General features: G+C 40.8%; 12 non-coding genes across 12 annotated transcripts; all 12 read left to right on the top strand.

The window, feature by feature from the left end:
* The first annotated feature begins 2590 nt into the window (after window positions 1-2590).
* Window positions 2591-2662, top strand: TRNAC-GCA (transfer RNA cysteine (anticodon GCA)). Its single transcript has one exon. It is a non-coding gene; the product is annotated as a tRNA-Cys (tRNA).
* Window positions 2663-3674: 1012 nt separating this feature from the next.
* Window positions 3675-3746, top strand: TRNAC-GCA (transfer RNA cysteine (anticodon GCA)). Its single transcript has one exon. It is a non-coding gene; the product is annotated as a tRNA-Cys (tRNA).
* A 1016-nt stretch (window positions 3747-4762) lies between these two features.
* TRNAC-GCA (transfer RNA cysteine (anticodon GCA)) lies at window positions 4763-4834 on the top strand. Its single transcript has one exon. It is a non-coding gene; the product is annotated as a tRNA-Cys (tRNA).
* Window positions 4835-7405: 2571 nt separating this feature from the next.
* Window positions 7406-7477, top strand: TRNAS-GGA (transfer RNA serine (anticodon GGA)). Its single transcript has one exon. It is a non-coding gene; the product is annotated as a tRNA-Ser (tRNA).
* Window positions 7478-8488: 1011 nt separating this feature from the next.
* TRNAC-GCA (transfer RNA cysteine (anticodon GCA)) lies at window positions 8489-8560 on the top strand. The gene has a single exon. It is a non-coding gene; the product is annotated as a tRNA-Cys (tRNA).
* Window positions 8561-9572: 1012 nt separating this feature from the next.
* Window positions 9573-9644, top strand: TRNAC-GCA (transfer RNA cysteine (anticodon GCA)). The gene has a single exon. It is a non-coding gene; the product is annotated as a tRNA-Cys (tRNA).
* Window positions 9645-10656: 1012 nt separating this feature from the next.
* Window positions 10657-10728, top strand: TRNAC-GCA (transfer RNA cysteine (anticodon GCA)). The gene has a single exon. It is a non-coding gene; the product is annotated as a tRNA-Cys (tRNA).
* A 1010-nt stretch (window positions 10729-11738) lies between these two features.
* TRNAC-GCA (transfer RNA cysteine (anticodon GCA)) lies at window positions 11739-11810 on the top strand. Its single transcript has one exon. It is a non-coding gene; the product is annotated as a tRNA-Cys (tRNA).
* A 1011-nt stretch (window positions 11811-12821) lies between these two features.
* Window positions 12822-12893, top strand: TRNAC-GCA (transfer RNA cysteine (anticodon GCA)). The gene has a single exon. It is a non-coding gene; the product is annotated as a tRNA-Cys (tRNA).
* A 1012-nt stretch (window positions 12894-13905) lies between these two features.
* Window positions 13906-13977, top strand: TRNAC-GCA (transfer RNA cysteine (anticodon GCA)). The gene has a single exon. It is a non-coding gene; the product is annotated as a tRNA-Cys (tRNA).
* A 1011-nt stretch (window positions 13978-14988) lies between these two features.
* On the top strand, window positions 14989-15060 carry TRNAC-GCA (transfer RNA cysteine (anticodon GCA)). The gene has a single exon. It is a non-coding gene; the product is annotated as a tRNA-Cys (tRNA).
* Window positions 15061-16072: 1012 nt separating this feature from the next.
* TRNAC-GCA (transfer RNA cysteine (anticodon GCA)) lies at window positions 16073-16144 on the top strand. Its single transcript has one exon. It is a non-coding gene; the product is annotated as a tRNA-Cys (tRNA).
* The last annotated feature ends 502 nt before the right edge of the window (window positions 16145-16646 follow it).

Below are 16646 nucleotides of genomic sequence, written 5' to 3'. Positions count from 1 at the left end.
AAACTCACCCGGGTCCTTCTTGGGGACCACCCCTAGAGGAGAACACACAAAGTTAGCAACCGGTGGCAAATCGAATGGACCGGCGACACGACCTCGAGTCACCTCTTTCCCAATCTTTACCTGCACCACCGCCGTGTGCTGTAAGACCGACATTTGATTCTTACAGTTTGGTACCCCCTGAAAATCCCCCACTGGGATGCGGAAACCATATGAAAACCCGTTCCGTAACACCCCAGCGGAAGCATGATCCGGGTATTCGCTGAGCCAAGGAATCATTGCCATGGTATCAATCGGGGTCGGTAAATGCGCCCCTCGGACTATATTAGACCTGTTTGGCGCCTCCCTTACCACCGTTATCACCCGTTTTGGCACTGCACATGGACTCAGGATGGGATGGCTGCCCGCACCCCCCACACTCATGTCTAAATTTGCATGACCCCTGGGGCCTGGTACATTTGCCTCTGTTAAAATTCCAACAGATCCCCCTTTTACCTGTGTTGCCACTCGGCTTCGAGTGGTACTCGTTACCTGCACCCGTCCGAAAGGGTGTCCCAGAGTTTTGGCGGGAGGATTCCCCCCGTTACTCCCTACCAATGGCACCTTCAACATCCCTGTACTCTCCATTTTTTGCCAAGACACGGAGTCGTAACAATCCCAAGACAACAATGGGTTGTGTTCTTTAGCTTTTCTAAACAGATTATCATAGCAGAACCACTGATTGCCCCCATATGCCACAGAATACTCCATAATACACGACTGATAAATGGGTAACTCGGTCAACAACTCAGGCCTGCGCTCACCCATGATGGAAGTAAAAATGCCCCACGCTCTGCCCCAAGTACCAATGGTCTCGTCGACCTTAAAGGCGGCCATTTTTGCGCGCCAAACACTCGGATGCATGAGCTCCTTTTGACTCTTCACATGCTCGATCTCGTAATGGTCGGTAAGCAATGAAAACATGTTTACATATTTATCCGCCCAAATCAATTCCTTGATTTCTTGTGGGACGTTCTGGGCAATCTTCTCCTTTCGAGAAGGTACAGACCCCTCCCCCGCAATCGGCAATGGCCGCTTACCTGAAGTAGACCCCACGCTTGTCGCCGAACTTGGGCCTGCTATACTTCCAGCCGCCGGAACCTGTGGGGAAACAGAAGATGGAGCCTTCGCAGCCTCCCTAGATTCCCGCAGTTGCCTCATTACTGCCCGGGCGTCGTCAGCCGTGGCGCCCTCGCTATCGTTTCCCAACCACGCTGCCAATTGTGCCGCTAACTCGGGGGGCATATCCTCCCTGTTCACGGGGGTGACCACCACAGGGATTGGATTCCCCTCTTTCGGCACCGGGGTTGGCTCCTCTCGTAGGGTTTCGGGAACCGGGGTTTCTCCCCCAAGTGCTCCCCTTCTGGGCCTCTTGCTTTTTCCACCGGGGATTGTTCCCTGTAAAGGCCGTTTCAGTCCTCCCTCCCCGTCCTTAGCCTCAACCTTTTTCTTCAGATCGGCTATCTCCTTCATGAGTATGCGGAGCATCTCCTCGGTACCGACCCGCTTTCCGACTTTCTTGGGCATTCTCAGACGGGATATCTGTAAGAAAAAAGAGAGATTACAACGCTCAAAATTGGCTCTTCGTTCCGTCTCGAGCTCACGTGCAGCGGGGAGGTGCAGCTTCAGAGCACAGGAACAAGAGGATGCTTTCTTGGCTTCCGCTCCTTTTATCCGTCTTCAGGGTGGGCGTGAACCCGCCCCCGCCTGCCTCCGAGGGCGTGGCCGGCTGCGTCGGTGTCTAGGCCAGCCCACTCTAGGGCGGGAAAAAGGCGCGCCCCGGCTACGCCGCTTTGGGCATACCAGCCGAGACTCGCCTCCCGCCCAAGATGGCTTCCCGGGGGGATCGAGGTACTCCACCATACGTTCGGGGGGACCAAATGGTCGCCCCTTTCCATTACACCTGTGTCCTCAGTCTTACATATATTCCATCTCTTCTCTGTCCATACAAAGTATGTGTTTGTTTGAAGCACTTCATTTTTGTGCAACTTAGGAACTATTTAATTTCTCCTTGAAAGCTCTGCCTACGTGCAAGATGTACAAACCCTCGTTGCAGTTGCAAGAAGGCTGGTCTGAAGAATCAGGCCAGTTGCAAGCACAAAGTGGCTTTTTTTGATGTATTAAATCGAAGGTACTTGAAAGGGGTGTTGGGTGTTCCTTCCAAATACCGAATTGTAGTGGTATGTAGAAATGTTTTTCCATCGTAATTTGGCCAAAAAACAATCATACTTCACCACCATCTTGGTGATTGTGGTAACCAATCATCAAATGATAATGTGTCACGTAAAAACCTCTTCCCCTTTAAAAAAGTTTCAAAACAATCATTGTATGTAGAGGCATTGGTCTTATGTACCACTGCCTATTCAAATAAAATAGCAATGAAACAAAGTAATCCGTTTTTTAAATGATACAGCTTTCCTTTAATAAATAATATTAACTACTACTTCTCCTGTTCCACAGTTTCAAGCCTGTACTTTCCGGCACAACTTAGCATGATCCTCTCACTCTTTCATGATGTACTGATGTTATGTCATTCTGATTTTACTGAAAAGCTGGGGATATAGCTCAGTGGTAGAGCATTTGACTGCAGATCAAGAGGTCCCTGGTTCAAATCCGGGTGTCCCCTCAGACTATTTTGATTCTGTTGTTTGTAGTTGGGACTTTTCATCAATTCCTTTTGGATCATCTTTGACAGAGTCAGTGTTCCCTTGGATATTGCACTTTAATAGCATTACATAGTTTGCTGCTCAAAACCTGTGAGTAAATGGAGTTTTAACACTCGGCTTGGTATTCCCTTTGGGAAATTTCTGAAAGATCATTGATCTATTTTGGAATTTGGCTCTTCCTTTTACAGCACTAAAGAAAGGGAATGGACTATGAAACAAATTGACAAATTTGTTATACTGTTTGGTGCTCTCTTGAATCGCACTAAAGAAATGGCTTAGAATACTGTGCAGCGATGCAGTCAGTCTATTTCTCATTTCACCTGTGTCCTCAGTCTTACATATATTCCAGCTTCTCCCTGTGCATTAAAAGTATGTGCTTGTTTGAAGCACTTCATTTTTGTGCAACGTAGGAACTATTTAATTTCTCCTTGAAAGCTCTGCCTACGTGCAAGATGTTCAAACCCTCGTTGCAGTTGCAAGAAGGCTGGTCTGAAGAATCAGGCCAGTTGCAAGCACAAAGTGGGTTTTTTTGAGGTATTAAATCGAAGGTACTTGAAAGGGGTGTTTGGGTGTTCCTTCCAAATACCGAATTGTAGTGGTATGTAGAAATGTTTTTCCTCCGTAATTTGGCCAAAAAACAATCATACTTCACCACCATCTCGGTGATTGTGGTAACCAATCATCAAATGATAATGTGTCACGTAAAAACCTCTTCCCCTTTAAGAATGTTTCAAAACAGTCATTGTATGTAGAGGCATTGGTCTTATGTACCACTGCCTATTCAAATAAAATAGCAATGAAACAAATTAATCTGTTTTTTAAATGATCCAGTTTTACTTTAATAAATAATATTAAGGACTACTTCTCCTGTTCCACAGTTTCAAGCCTGTACTTTCCGGCACAACTTAGCATGATCCTCTCACTCTTTCATGATGTACTGATATTATGTCATTCTGATTTTACTGAAAAGCTGGGGATATAGCTCAGTGGTAGAGCATTTGACTGCAGATCAAGAGGTCCCTGGTTCAAATCCGGGTGTCCCCTCAGACTATTTTGATTCTGTTTTTTGTAGTTGGGACTTTTCATCAATTCCTTTTGGATCATCTTTGACAGAGTCAGTGTTCCCTTGGATATTGCACTTTAATAGCATTACATAGTTTGCTGCTCAAAACCTGTGAGTAAATGGAGTTTTAACACTCGGCTTGGTATTCCCTTTGGGAAATTTCTGAAAGATCATTGATCTATTTTGGAATTTGGCTCTTCCTTTTACAGCACTAAAGAAAGGGAATGGACTATGAAACAAATTGACAAATTTGTTATACTGTTTGGTGCTCTCTTGAATCGCACTAAAGAAATGGCTTAGAATACTGTGCAGCGATACAGTCAGTCTATTTCTTATTTCACCTGTGTCCTCAGTCTTACATATATTCCACCTTTTCCCTGTGCATTAAAAGTATGTGCTTGTTTGAAGCACTTCATTTTTGTGCAACGTAGGAACTATTTAATTTCTCCTTAAATGCTCTGCCTACGTGCAAGATGTACGAACCGTTGTTGCAGTTGCAAGAAGGCTGGCCTGAAGAATCAGGCCATTTGCAAGCACAAAGTGAGTGGCTTTTTCTGATGTTTTAAATCGAAGGTCCGTGAAAGGGGTGTTTGGGTGTACCTTCCAAATACCAAATTGTAGTGGTATGTAGAAATGTTTTTCCACCGTAATGTGGCCCAAAACAATCATACTTCATCACCATCTGAGTGATTATGGTAAACAAACATGAAACAATAAGGTATCCCGTAAAAACCTCTTCCCCTTTGAGAATGTTTCGAAACAAACATTTTAAGTGCAGGCATTAGTCCTATGTACCACTGCCTATTCAAATAAAATACCAATCAAACAAATACATATATTTTTTTTAATGATCCATTTTTCCTTTAATAAATAATATTAAGAACTACTTCTACAGTTCCACAGTTTCAAGGTTGTACTTTCCGGCACAACTTAGCATGATCCTCTCACTCTTTCATGATGTACTGATATATTGTCATTCTGATCTTGGCTGACAGCTGGGGATATAGCTCAGTGGTAGAGCATTTAACTGCAGATCAAGAGGTCCCTGGTTCAAATCCGGGTGTCCCCTCATACTATTTTGAATCTGCTGTTTGTAGTTGGGAATTTTCATGAATCCCATTTGGATCATCTTTGACAGAGTCAGTGGCCCACATGCATCATTGTGTCATTTTGCATTTCTTAATTTGCGAAAAATAAGGAATCGCAAATTAAGAAGTGCAAAATGCTATGCATCAGTTTTTTTCGGTATTTCTTTGTGATTCGGTAAAAATCGCAATTTTTACCGAATCCCAAAGAAATATCGAATTCTTAAGTTAATTTTCGCAATTCAACAAGGACTGCGGGCGGTCGCCAGCTGGATGACGTCTAATTGTCTCCAGCTGAACGCTAGTAAGACCGAGGTCATGGTTTTTGGCAGACAGCCGGATCTGTGGGGGGAGAGTTGGTGGCCTGGGTATCTGGGTCCTGTTCCCATCCCAGTCGCCGAGCTTAAGAACCTCGGGGTCTGGCTGGACCCTGCCCTTACGTTTGTGTGCCATACCAAACGCACGGCAGCATGCTGCTTTGGCATCCTGCGCGGGCTTCGTCCTGTGCTTAAGTTCTTCGATGCCCCCACCAGGCAACTCATGATCCAAGCCACTGTGATCTCCAGGCTGGATTATGCGAGTTCCCTGCTGGTTGGTCTGAATCAGGCAGAGATCGGGCGCTTACAAAGGATTCAGAACGCCGCAGCCAGAGCGGTGGTAGGCCTCCCAAGATTCTGTCCTACCTCTAGTACCCTGCGGTCACTGCACTGGCTTCCGGTGGCCCAGTGGATCCAGTTTAAGGTCCTCTGCGTCGCCTATAAAATTTTGAAGGGGTCCCCAGCAACGATCCTTATGGCCCTCCTTGCGAATTACACCCCAGCGCGACTCCTAAGATCTGCGGACTTAGAACTGGCTGTTGTGCCGCGCTTCAAGCGGAGTAGAGCTGGAGGACGCTCGTTCCGAGTACGCGCGGCGCTCCTGTGGAACTCCCTGCCCCCGGCAATTCGCGCTATGAGAGATTTGCTTTCCTTTCGCTGCGCGGTGAAAACCTTTTTATTCCCTTAGTTGTTTTATATGTGTGTCTTTTGGTTTAGTTGTGTTGTGCAGCTGCCTTGTCGGGCGCCAGGACGCTCCTTAGCTGGAGCATCTGTGCACCAAATAAAACGCATAACATAACATAACATAACAATTCCCATTGATTCCTATGGGCCAAAAGGCCCATAGGAGTCAATGCAAATTGCGAGTGGCACTTAGAAAATTTCATGGGTGCAGGGGGGGGTCCAAAGGACCTCCCCATGCACCCCTGAAATGTATTTTTCGCATCATGTTGCACACACACATGTCCTAAGGACATGTGTGTCCGTAACATGAATGTTGAAAAAAAAGCATTTTCAAAATTTTAAACACTTTTTCCTAATTTACCGAGTGGTTCAACCACTTGGTAAATTTGGCACCCTATTTGCGAATTTTCACTTTTTAAAATAATGATGCATTGCTTTTAAGAAATCGCACATCTGCGACTTCTTAAAAACACCCGCAATTTTAGAATTCGCAAACATGTTACGAATTCTAAAATTGCTTCATGCATCCCAAAAAGCACTTTTGCATTCGCAAACGGCCGATTTTAAGGAATCGCACCATTTGCGAATGAAAAAGTGCTTGATGCATGTGGGCCAGTGTTCCCTTGGATGTTACACTTTAATACCATTACAGTGTTGCTGATTAAAACTTGTGAGTAACTGCATTTTTTACACTGGGCTTGGTATTCCCTATGGGAAATTTCTGAAACATCATTGATCTATTTTGGAATTCGGCTCTACCTTTCACAGCTCTAAACAAAGGGAATGGACTATGAAACCAATTGAAAAAATTTGTTATACTGTTTGGTGCTCTCTTGAATCGCACTAAAGAAATGGCTTAGAATACTGGGCAGCTATGCAATCAATCTATTTCTCATTACACCTGTGTCCTCAGTCTTACATATATTCCATCTCTTCTCTGTCCATACAAAGTATGTGTTTGTTTGAAGCACTTCATTTTTATGCAACTTAGGAACTATTTAATTTCTCCTTGAAAGCTCTGCCTACGTGCAAGATGTACAAACCCTCGTTGCAGTTGCAAGAAGGCTGGTCTGAAGAATCAGGCCAGTTGCAAGCACAAAGTGGCTTTTTTTTGATGTATTAAATCAAAGGTACTTGAAAGGGGTGTTTGGGTGTTACTTCCAAATACCGAATTGTAGTGGTATGTAGAAATGTTTTTCCATCGTAATTTGGCCAAAAAACAATCATACTTCACCACCATCTCGGTGATTGTGGTAACCAATCATCAAATGATAATGTGTCACGTAAAAACCTCTTCCCCTTTAAGAATGTTTCAAAACAATCATTGTATGTAGAGGCATTGGTCTTATGTACCACTGCCTATTCAAATAAAATAGCAATGAAACAAAGTAATCCGTTTTTTAAATGATACAGCTTTCCTTTAATAAATAATATTAACTACTACTTCTCCTGTTCCACAGTTTCAAGCCTGTACTTTCTGGCACAACTTAGCATGATCCTCTCACTCTTTCATGATGTACTGATATTATGTCATTCTGATTTTACTGAAAAGCTGGGGATGTAGCTCAGTGGTAGAGCATTTGACTGGAGATCAAGAGGTCCCTGGTTCAAATCCGGGTGTCCCCTCAGACTATTTTGATTCTGTTGTTTGTAGTTGGGACTTTTCATCAATTCCTTTTGGATCATCTTTGACAGATTCAGTGTTCCCTTGGATATTGCACTTTAATAGCATTACATAGTTTGCTGCTCAAAACCTGTGAGTAAATGGAGTTTTAACACTCGGCTTGGTATTCCCTTTGGGAAATTTCTGAAAGATCATTGATCTATTTTGGAATTTGGCTCTTCCTTTTACAGCACTAAAGAAAGGGAATGGACTATGAAACAAATGGACAAATTTGTTATACTGTTTGGTGCTCTCTTGAATCGCACTAAAGAAATGGCTTAGAATACTGTGCAGCGATGCAGTCAGTCTATTTCTCATTTCACCTGTGTCCTCAGTCTTACATATATTCCAGCTTTTCCCTGTGCATTAAAAGTATGTGCTTGTTTGAAGCACTTCATTTTTGTGCAACGTAGGAACTATTTAATTTCTCCTTGAAAGCTCTGCCTACGTGCAAGATGTTCAAACCCTCGTTGCAGTTGCAAGAAGGCTGGTCTGAAGAATCAGGCCAGTTGCAAGCACAAAGTGGCTTTTTTTGATGTATTAAATCGAAGGTACTTGAAAGGGGTGTTTGGGTGTTCCTTCCAAATACCGAATTGTAGTGGTATGTAGAAATGTTTTTCCTCCGTAATTTGGCCAAAAAACAATCATACTTCACCACCATCTCGTGATTGTGGTAACCAATCATCAAATGATAATGTGTCACGTAAAAACCTCTTCCCCTTTAAGAATGTTTCAAAACAATCATTGTATGTAGAGGCATTGGTCTTATGTACCACTGCCTATTCAAATAAAATAGCAATGAAACAAAGTAATCCGTTTTTTAAATGATACAGTTTTACTTTAATAAATAATATTAAGGACTACTTCTCCTGTTCCACAGTTTCAAGCCTGTACTTTCCGGCACAACTTAGCATGATCCTCTCACTCTTTCATGATGTACTGATATTATGTCATTCTGATTTTACTGAAAAGCTGGGGATATAGCTCAGTGGTAGAGCATTTGACTGCAGATTAAGAGGTCCCTGGTTCAAATCCGGGTGTCCCCTCAGACTATTTTGATTCTGTTGTTTGTAGTTGGGACTTTTTATCAATTCCTTTTGGATCATCTTTGACAGAGTCAGTGTTCCCTTGGATATTGCACTTTAATAGCATTACATAGTTTGCTGCTCAAAACCTGTGAGTAAATGGAGTTTTAACACTCGGCTTGGTATTCCCTTTGGGAAATTTCTGAAAGATCATTGATCTATTTTGGAATTTGGCTCTTCCTTTTACAGCACTAAAGAAAGGGAATGGACTATGAAACAAATTGACAAATTTGTTATACTGTTTGGTGCTCTCTTGAATCGCACTAAAGAAATGGCTTAGAATACTGTGCAGCGATGCAGTCAGTCTATTTCTCATTTCACCTGTGTCCTCAGTCTTACATATATTCCAGCTTCTCCCTGTGCATTAAAAGTATGTGCTTGTTTGAAGCACTTCATTTTTGTGCAACGTAGGAACTATTTAATTTCTCCTTGAAAGCTCTGCCTACGTGCAAGATGTTCAAACCCTCGTTGCAGTTGCAAGAAGGCTGGTCTGAAGAATCAGGCCAGTTGCAAGCACAAAGTGGCTTTTTTTGATGTATTAAATCGAAGGTACTTGAAAGGGGTGTTTGGGTGTTCCTTCCAAATACCGAATTGTAGTGGTATGTAGAAATGTTTTTCCTCCGTAATTTGGCCAAAAAAAGATCATACTTCACCACCATCTCGGTGATTGTGGTAACCAATCATCAAATGATAATGTGTCACGTAAAAACCTCTTCCCCTTTAAGAATGTTTCAAAACAGTCATTGTATGTAGAGGCATTGGTCTTATGTACCACTGCCTATTCAAATAAAATAGCAATGAAACAAATTAATCTGTTTTTTAAATGAGCCAGTTTTACTTTAATAAATAATATTAAGGACTACTTCTCCTGTTCCACAGTTTCAAGCCTGTACTTTCCGGCACAACTTAGCATGATCCTCTCACTCTTTCATGATGTACTGATATTATGTCATTCTGATTTTACTGAATAGCTGGGGATATAGCTCAGTGGTAGAGCATTTGACTGCAGATCAAGAGGTCCCTGGTTCAAATCCGGGTGTCCCCTCAGACTATTTTGATTCTGTTGTTTGTAGTTGGGACTTTTCATCAATTCCTTTTGGATCATCTTTGACAGAGTCAGTGTTCCCTTGGATATTGCACTTTAATATCATTACAGAGTTTGCTGCTCAAAACCTGTGAGTAAATGCAGTTTTAACACTCGGCTTGGTGTTCCCTTTGGGAACTTTCTGAAAGATCATTGATCTATTTTGGAATTTGGCTCTTCCTTTTACAGCACAAGAGAAAGGGAATGGACTATGAAATAAATTGACAAATTTGTTATACTGTTTGGTGCTTTCTTGAATCGCACTAAAGAAATGGCTTAGAATACTGTGCAGCGATGCTGTCAGTCTATTTCTCATTTCACCTGTGTCCTCAGTCTTACATATATTCCACCTTTTCCCTGTGCATCCAAAGTATGTGCTTGTTTGAAGCACTTCATTTTTGTGCAACGTAGGAACTATTTAATTTCTCCTTAAATGCTCTGCCTACGTGCAAGATGTACGAACCGTTGTTGCAGTTGCAAGAAGGCTGGCCTGAAGAATCAGGCCATTTGCAAGCACAAAGTGGCTTTTTCTGATGTTTTAAATCGAAGGTCCGTGAAAGGGGTGTTTGGGTGTACCTTCCAAATACCGAATTGTAGTGGCATGTTGAAATGTTTTTCCACCGTAATGTGGCCCAAAACAATCATACTTCATCACCATCTGAGTGATTGTGGTAACCAAACATGAAACAATAAGGTATCCCGTAAAAACCTCTTCCCCTTTGAGAATGTTTCAAAACAAACATTTTAAGTGCAGGCATTGGTCCTATGTACCACTGCCTATTCAAATAAAATATCAATCAAACAAATAAATATTTTTTTTTTAATGATCCATTTTTCCTTTAATAAATAATATTAAGAACTACTTCTACAGTTCCACAGTTTCAAGGTTGTACTTTCCGGCACAACTTAGCATGATCCTCTCACTCTTTCATGATGTACTGAGATATTGTCATTCTGATCTTGGCTGACAGCTGGGGATATAGCTCAGTGGTAGAGCATTTGACTGCAGATCAAGAGGTCCCTGGTTCAAATCCGGGTGTCCCTTCATACTATTTTGAATCTGCTGTTTGTAGTTGGGAATTTTTATGAATCCCATTTGGATCATCTTTGACAGAGTCAGTGTTCCCTTGGATGTTACACTTTAATAACATTACAGTGTTGCTGATTAAAACTTGTGAGTAACTGCATTTTTTACACTGGGCTTGGTATTCCCTATGGGAAATTTCTGAAACATCATTGATCTATTTTGGAATTCGGCTCTACCTTTCACAGCTCTAAACAAAGGGAATGGACTATGAAACCAATTGACACATTTGTTATACTGTTTGGTGCTCTCTTGAATCGCACTAAAGAAATGGCTTAGAATACTGGGCAGCTATGCAATCAATCTATTTCTCATTACACCTGTGTCCTCAGTCTTACATATATTCCATCTCTTCTCTGTCCATACAAAGTATGTGTTTGTTTGAAGCACTTCATTTTTGTGCAAATTAGGAACTATTTAATTTCTCCTTGAAAGCTCTGCCTACGTGCAAGATGTACAAACCCTCGTTGCAGTTGCAAAAAGGCTGGTCTAAAGAATCAGGCCATTTGCAAGCACAACGTGGCTTTTTTTGATGTATTAAATTGAAGGTACTTGAAAGGGGTTTTTGGGTGTTCCTTCCAAATACCGAATTGTAGTGGTATGTAGAAATGTTTTTCCATCGTAATTTGGCCAAAAAACAATCATACTTCACCACCATCTCGGTGATTGTGGTAACCAATCATCAAATAATGATGTGTCACGTAAAAACCTCTTCCCCTTTAAGAATGTTTCAAAACAATCATTGTATGTAGAGGCATTGGTCTTATGTACCACGGCCTATTCAAATAAAATAGCAATGAAAAAATTAATCTGTTTTTTAAATGATCCAGTTTTACTTTAATAAATAATATTAAGGACTACTTCTCCTGTTCCACAGTTTCAAGCCTGTACTTTCCGGCACAACTTAGCATGATCCTCTCACTCTTTCATGATGTACTGATATTATGTCATTCTGATTTTACTGAAAAGCTGGGGATATAGCTCAGTGGTAGAGCATTTGACTGCAGATCAAGAGGTCCCTGGTTCAAATCCGGGTGTCCCCTCAGACTATATTGATTCTGTTGTTTGTAGTTGGGACTTTTCATCAATTCCTTTTGGATCATCTTTGACAGAGTCAGTGTTCCCTTGGATATTGCACTTTAATAGCATTACAGAGTTTGCTGCTCAAAACCTGTGAGTAAATGGAGTTTTAACACTCGGCTTGGTATTCCCTTTGGGAGATTTCTGAAAGATCATTGATCTATTTTGGAATTTGGCTCTTCCTTTTACAGCACTAAAGAAAGGGAATGGACTATGAAACAAATTGACAAATTTGTTATACTGTTTGATGCTTTCTTGAATCGCACTAAAGAAATGGCTTAGAATACTGTGCAGCGATGCAGTCAGTCTATTTCTCATTTCACCTGTGTCCTCAGTCTTACATATATTCCACCTTTTCCCTGTGCATTAAAAGTATGTGCTTGTTTGAAGCACTTCATTTTTGTGCAACGTAGGAACTATTTAATTTCTCCTTGAAAGCTCTGCCTACGTGCAAGATGTTCAAACCCTCGTTGCAGTTGCAAGAAGGCTGGTCTGAAGAATCAGGCCAGTTGCAAGCACAAAGTGGCTTTTTTGATGTATTAAATTGAAGGTACTTGAAAGGGGTGTTTGGGTGTTCCTTCCAAATACCGAATTGTAGTGGTATGTAGAAATGTTTTTCCTCCGTAATTTGGCCAAAAAACATTCATACTTCACCACCATCTCGGTGATTGTGGTAACCAATCATCAAATGATAATGTGTCATGTAAAAACCTCTTCCGTTTTAAGAATGTTTCAAAACAATCATTGTATGTAGAGGCATTGGTCTTATGTACCACTGCCTATTCAAATAAAATAGCAATGAAACAAATTAATCTGTTTTTTAAATGAGCCAGTTTTACTTCAATAAATAATATTAAGGACTACTTCTCCTGTTCCACAGTTTCAAGCCTGTACTTTCCGGCACAACTTAGCATGATCCTCTCACTCTTTCATGATGTACTGATATTATGTCATTGTGATTTTACTGAAAAGCTGGGGATATAGCTCAGTGGTAGAGCATTTGACTGCAGATCAAGAGGTCCCTGGTTCAAATCCGGGTGTCCCCTCAGACTATTTTGATTCTGTTGTTTGTAATTGGGACTTTTCATCAATTCCTTTTGGATCATCTTTGACAGAGTCAGTGTTCCCTTGGATATTGCACTTTAATATCATTACAGAGTTTGCTGCTCAAAACCTGTGAGTAAATGCAGTTTTAACACTCGGCTTGGTGTTCCCTTTGGGAACTTTCTGAAAGATCATTGATCTATTTTGGAATTTGGCTCTTCCTTTTACAGCACAAGAGAAAGGGAATGGACTATGAAATAAATTGACAAATTTGTTATACTGTTTGGTGCTTTCTTGAATCGCACTAAAGAAATGGCTTAGAATACTGTGCAGCGATGCAGTCAGTCTATTTCTCATTTCACCTGTGTCCTCAGTCTTACATATATTCCACCTTTTCCCTGTGCATCCAAAGTATGTGCTTGTTTGAAGCACTTCATTTTTGTGCAACGTAGGAACTATTTAATTTCTCCTTAAATGCTCTGCCTACGTGCAAGATGTACGAACCATTGTTGCAGTTGCAAGAAGGCTGGCCTGAAGAATCAGGCCATTTACAAGCACAAAGTGGCTTTTTCTGATGTTTTAAATCGAAGGTCCGTGAAAGGGGTGTTTGGGTGTACCTTCCAAATACCGAATTGTAGTGGTATGTAGAAATGTTTTTCCACCGTAATGTGACCCAAAACAATCATACTTCATCACCATCTGAGTGATTTTGGTAACCAAACATGAAACAATAAGGTATCCCGTAAAAACCTCTTCCCCTTTGAGAATGTTTCAAAACAAACATTTTAAGTGCAGGCATTGGTCCTATGTACCACTGCCTATTCAAATAAAATACCAATCAAACAAATACATATATTTTTTTTAATGATCCATTTTTCCTTTAATAAATAATATTAAGAACTAATTCTACAGTTCCACAGTTTCAAGGTTGTACTTTCCGGCACAACTTAGCATGATCCTCTCACTCTTTCATGATGTACTGATATATTGTCATTCTGATCTTGGCTGACAGCTGGGGATATAGCTCAGTGGTAGAGCATTTGACTGCAGATCAAGAGGTCCCTGGTTCAAATCCGGGTGTCCCCTCATACTATTTTGAATCTGCTGTTTGTAGTTGGGAATTTTCATGAATCCCATTTGGATCATCTTTGACAGAGTCAGTGTTCCCTTGGATGTTACACTTTAATACCATTACAGTGTTGGTGATTAAAACTTGTGAATAACTGCATTTTTTACACTGGGCTTGGTATTCCCTATGGGAAATTTCTGAAACATCATTGATCTATTTTGGAATTCGGCTCTACCTTTCACAGCTCTAAACAAAGGGAATGGACTATGAAACCAATTGACAAATTTGTTATACTGTTTGGTGCTCTCTTGAATCGCACTAAAGAAATGGCTTAGAATACTGGGCAGCTATGCAATCAATCTATTTCTCATTACACCTGTGTCCTCAGTCTTACAAATATTCCATCTCTTCTCTGTCCATACAAAGTATGTGTTTGTTTGAAGCACTTCATTTTTGTGCAACTTAGGAACTATTTAATTTCTCCTTGAAAGCTCTGCATACGTGCAAGATGTACAAACCCTCGTTGCAGTTGCAAGAAGGCTGGTCTGAAGAATCAGGCCAGTTGCAAGCACAAAGTGGCTTTTTTTGATGTATTAAATCAAAGGTACTTGAAAGGGGTGTTTGGGTGTTCCTTCCAAATACCGAATTGTAGTGGTATGTAGAAATGTTTTTCCATCGTAATTTGGCCAAAAAACAATCATACTTCACCACCATCTCGGTGATTGGGGTAACCAATCATCAAATGATAATGTGTCACGTAAAAACCTCTTCCCCTTTAAGAATGTTTCAAAACAATCATTGTATGTAGAGGCATTGGTCTTATGTACCACTGCCTATTCAAATAAAATAGCAATGAAACAAAGTAATCCGTTTTTTAAATGATACAGCTTTCCTTTAATAAATAATATTAACTACTACTTCTCCTGTTCCACAGTTTCAAGCCTGTACTTTCCGGCACAACTTAGCATGATCCTCTCACTCTTTCATGATGTACTGATATTATATCATTCTGATTTTACTGAAAAGCTGGGGGTATTGCTCAGTGGTAGAGCATTTGACTGCAGATCAAGAGGTCCCTGGTTCAAATCCGGGTGTCCCCTCAGACTATTTTGATTCTGTTGTTTGTAGTTGGGACTTTTCATCAATTCCTTTTGGATCATCTTTGACAGAGTCAGTGTTCCCTTGGATATTGCACTTTAATAGCATTACATAGTTTGCTGCTCAAAACCTGTGAGTAAATGGAGTTTTAACACTCGGCTTGGTATTCCCTTTGGGAAATTTCTGAAAGATCATTGATCTATTTTGGAATTTGGCTCTTCCTTTTGCAGCACTAAAGAAAGGGAATGGACTATGAAACAAATGGACAAATTTGTTATACTGTTTGGTGCTCTCTTGAATCGCACTAAAGAAATGGCTTAGAATACTGTCCAGCGATGCAGTCAGTCTATTTCTCATTTCACCTGTGTCCTCAGTCTTACATATATTCCAGCTTTTCCCTGTGCATTAAAAGTATGTGCTTGTTTGAAGCACTTCATTTTTGTGCAACGTAGGAACTATTTAATTTCTCCTTGAAAGCTCTGCCTACGTGCAATATGTTCAAACCCTCGTTGCAGTTGCAAGAAGGCTGGTCTGAAGAATCAGGCCAGTTGCAAGCACAAAGTGGCTTTTTTTGATGTATTAAATGGAAGGTACTTGAAAGGGGTGTTTGGGTGTTCCTTCCAAATACCGAATTGTAGTGGTATGTAGAAATGTTTTTCCTCCATAATTTGGCCAAAAAACAATCATACTTCACCACCATCTCGGTGATTGTGGTAACTAATCATCAAATGATAATGTGTCACGTAAAAACCTCTTCCCCTTTAAGAATGTTTCAAAACAATCATTGTATGTAGAGGCATTGGTCTTATGTACCACTGCCTATTCAAATAAAATAGCAATGAAACAAATTAATCTGTTTTTTAAATGATCCAGTTTTACTTTAATAAATAATATTAAGGACTACTTCTCCTGTTCCACAGTTTCAAGCCTGTACTTTCCGGCACAACTTAGCATGATCCTCTCACTCTTTCATGATGTACTGATATTATGTCATTCTGATTTTACTGAAAAGATGGGGATATAGCTCAGTGGTAGAGCATTTGACTGCAGATCAAGAGGTCCCTGGTTCAAATCCGGGTGTCCCCTCAGACTATTTTGATTCTGTTGTTTGTAGTTGGGACTTTTCATCAATTCCTTTTGGATCATCTTTGACAGAGTCAGTGTTCCCTTGGATATTGCACTTTAATAGCATTACAGAGTTTGCTGCTCAAAACCTGTGAGTAAATGGAGTTTTAACACTCGGCTTGGTATTCCCTTTGGGAAATTTCTGAAAGATCATTGATCTATTTTGGAATTTGGCTCTTCCTTTTACAGCACAAGAGAAAGGGAATGGACTATGAAATAAATTGACAAATTTGTTATACTGTTTGGTGCTTTCTTGAATCGCACTAAAGAAATGGCTTAAAATACTGTGCAGCGATGCAGTCAGTCTATTTCTCATTTCACCTGTGTCCTCAGTCTTACATATATTCCACCTTTTCCCTGTGCATCCAAAGTATTTGCTTGTTTGAAGCACTTCATTTTTGTGCAACGTAGGAACTATTTAATTTCTCCTTAAATGCTCTGCCTACGTGCAAGATGTACGAAC

The sequence above is a fragment of the Lissotriton vulgaris genome, chromosome 1_1, assembly GCF_964263255.1.
Source record: "Lissotriton vulgaris chromosome 1_1, aLisVul1.2, whole genome shotgun sequence".
NCBI classification, from domain to species: domain Eukaryota; kingdom Metazoa; phylum Chordata; class Amphibia; order Caudata; family Salamandridae; genus Lissotriton; species Lissotriton vulgaris.
This window is presented reverse-complemented; position numbering and strand designations above follow the sequence as displayed.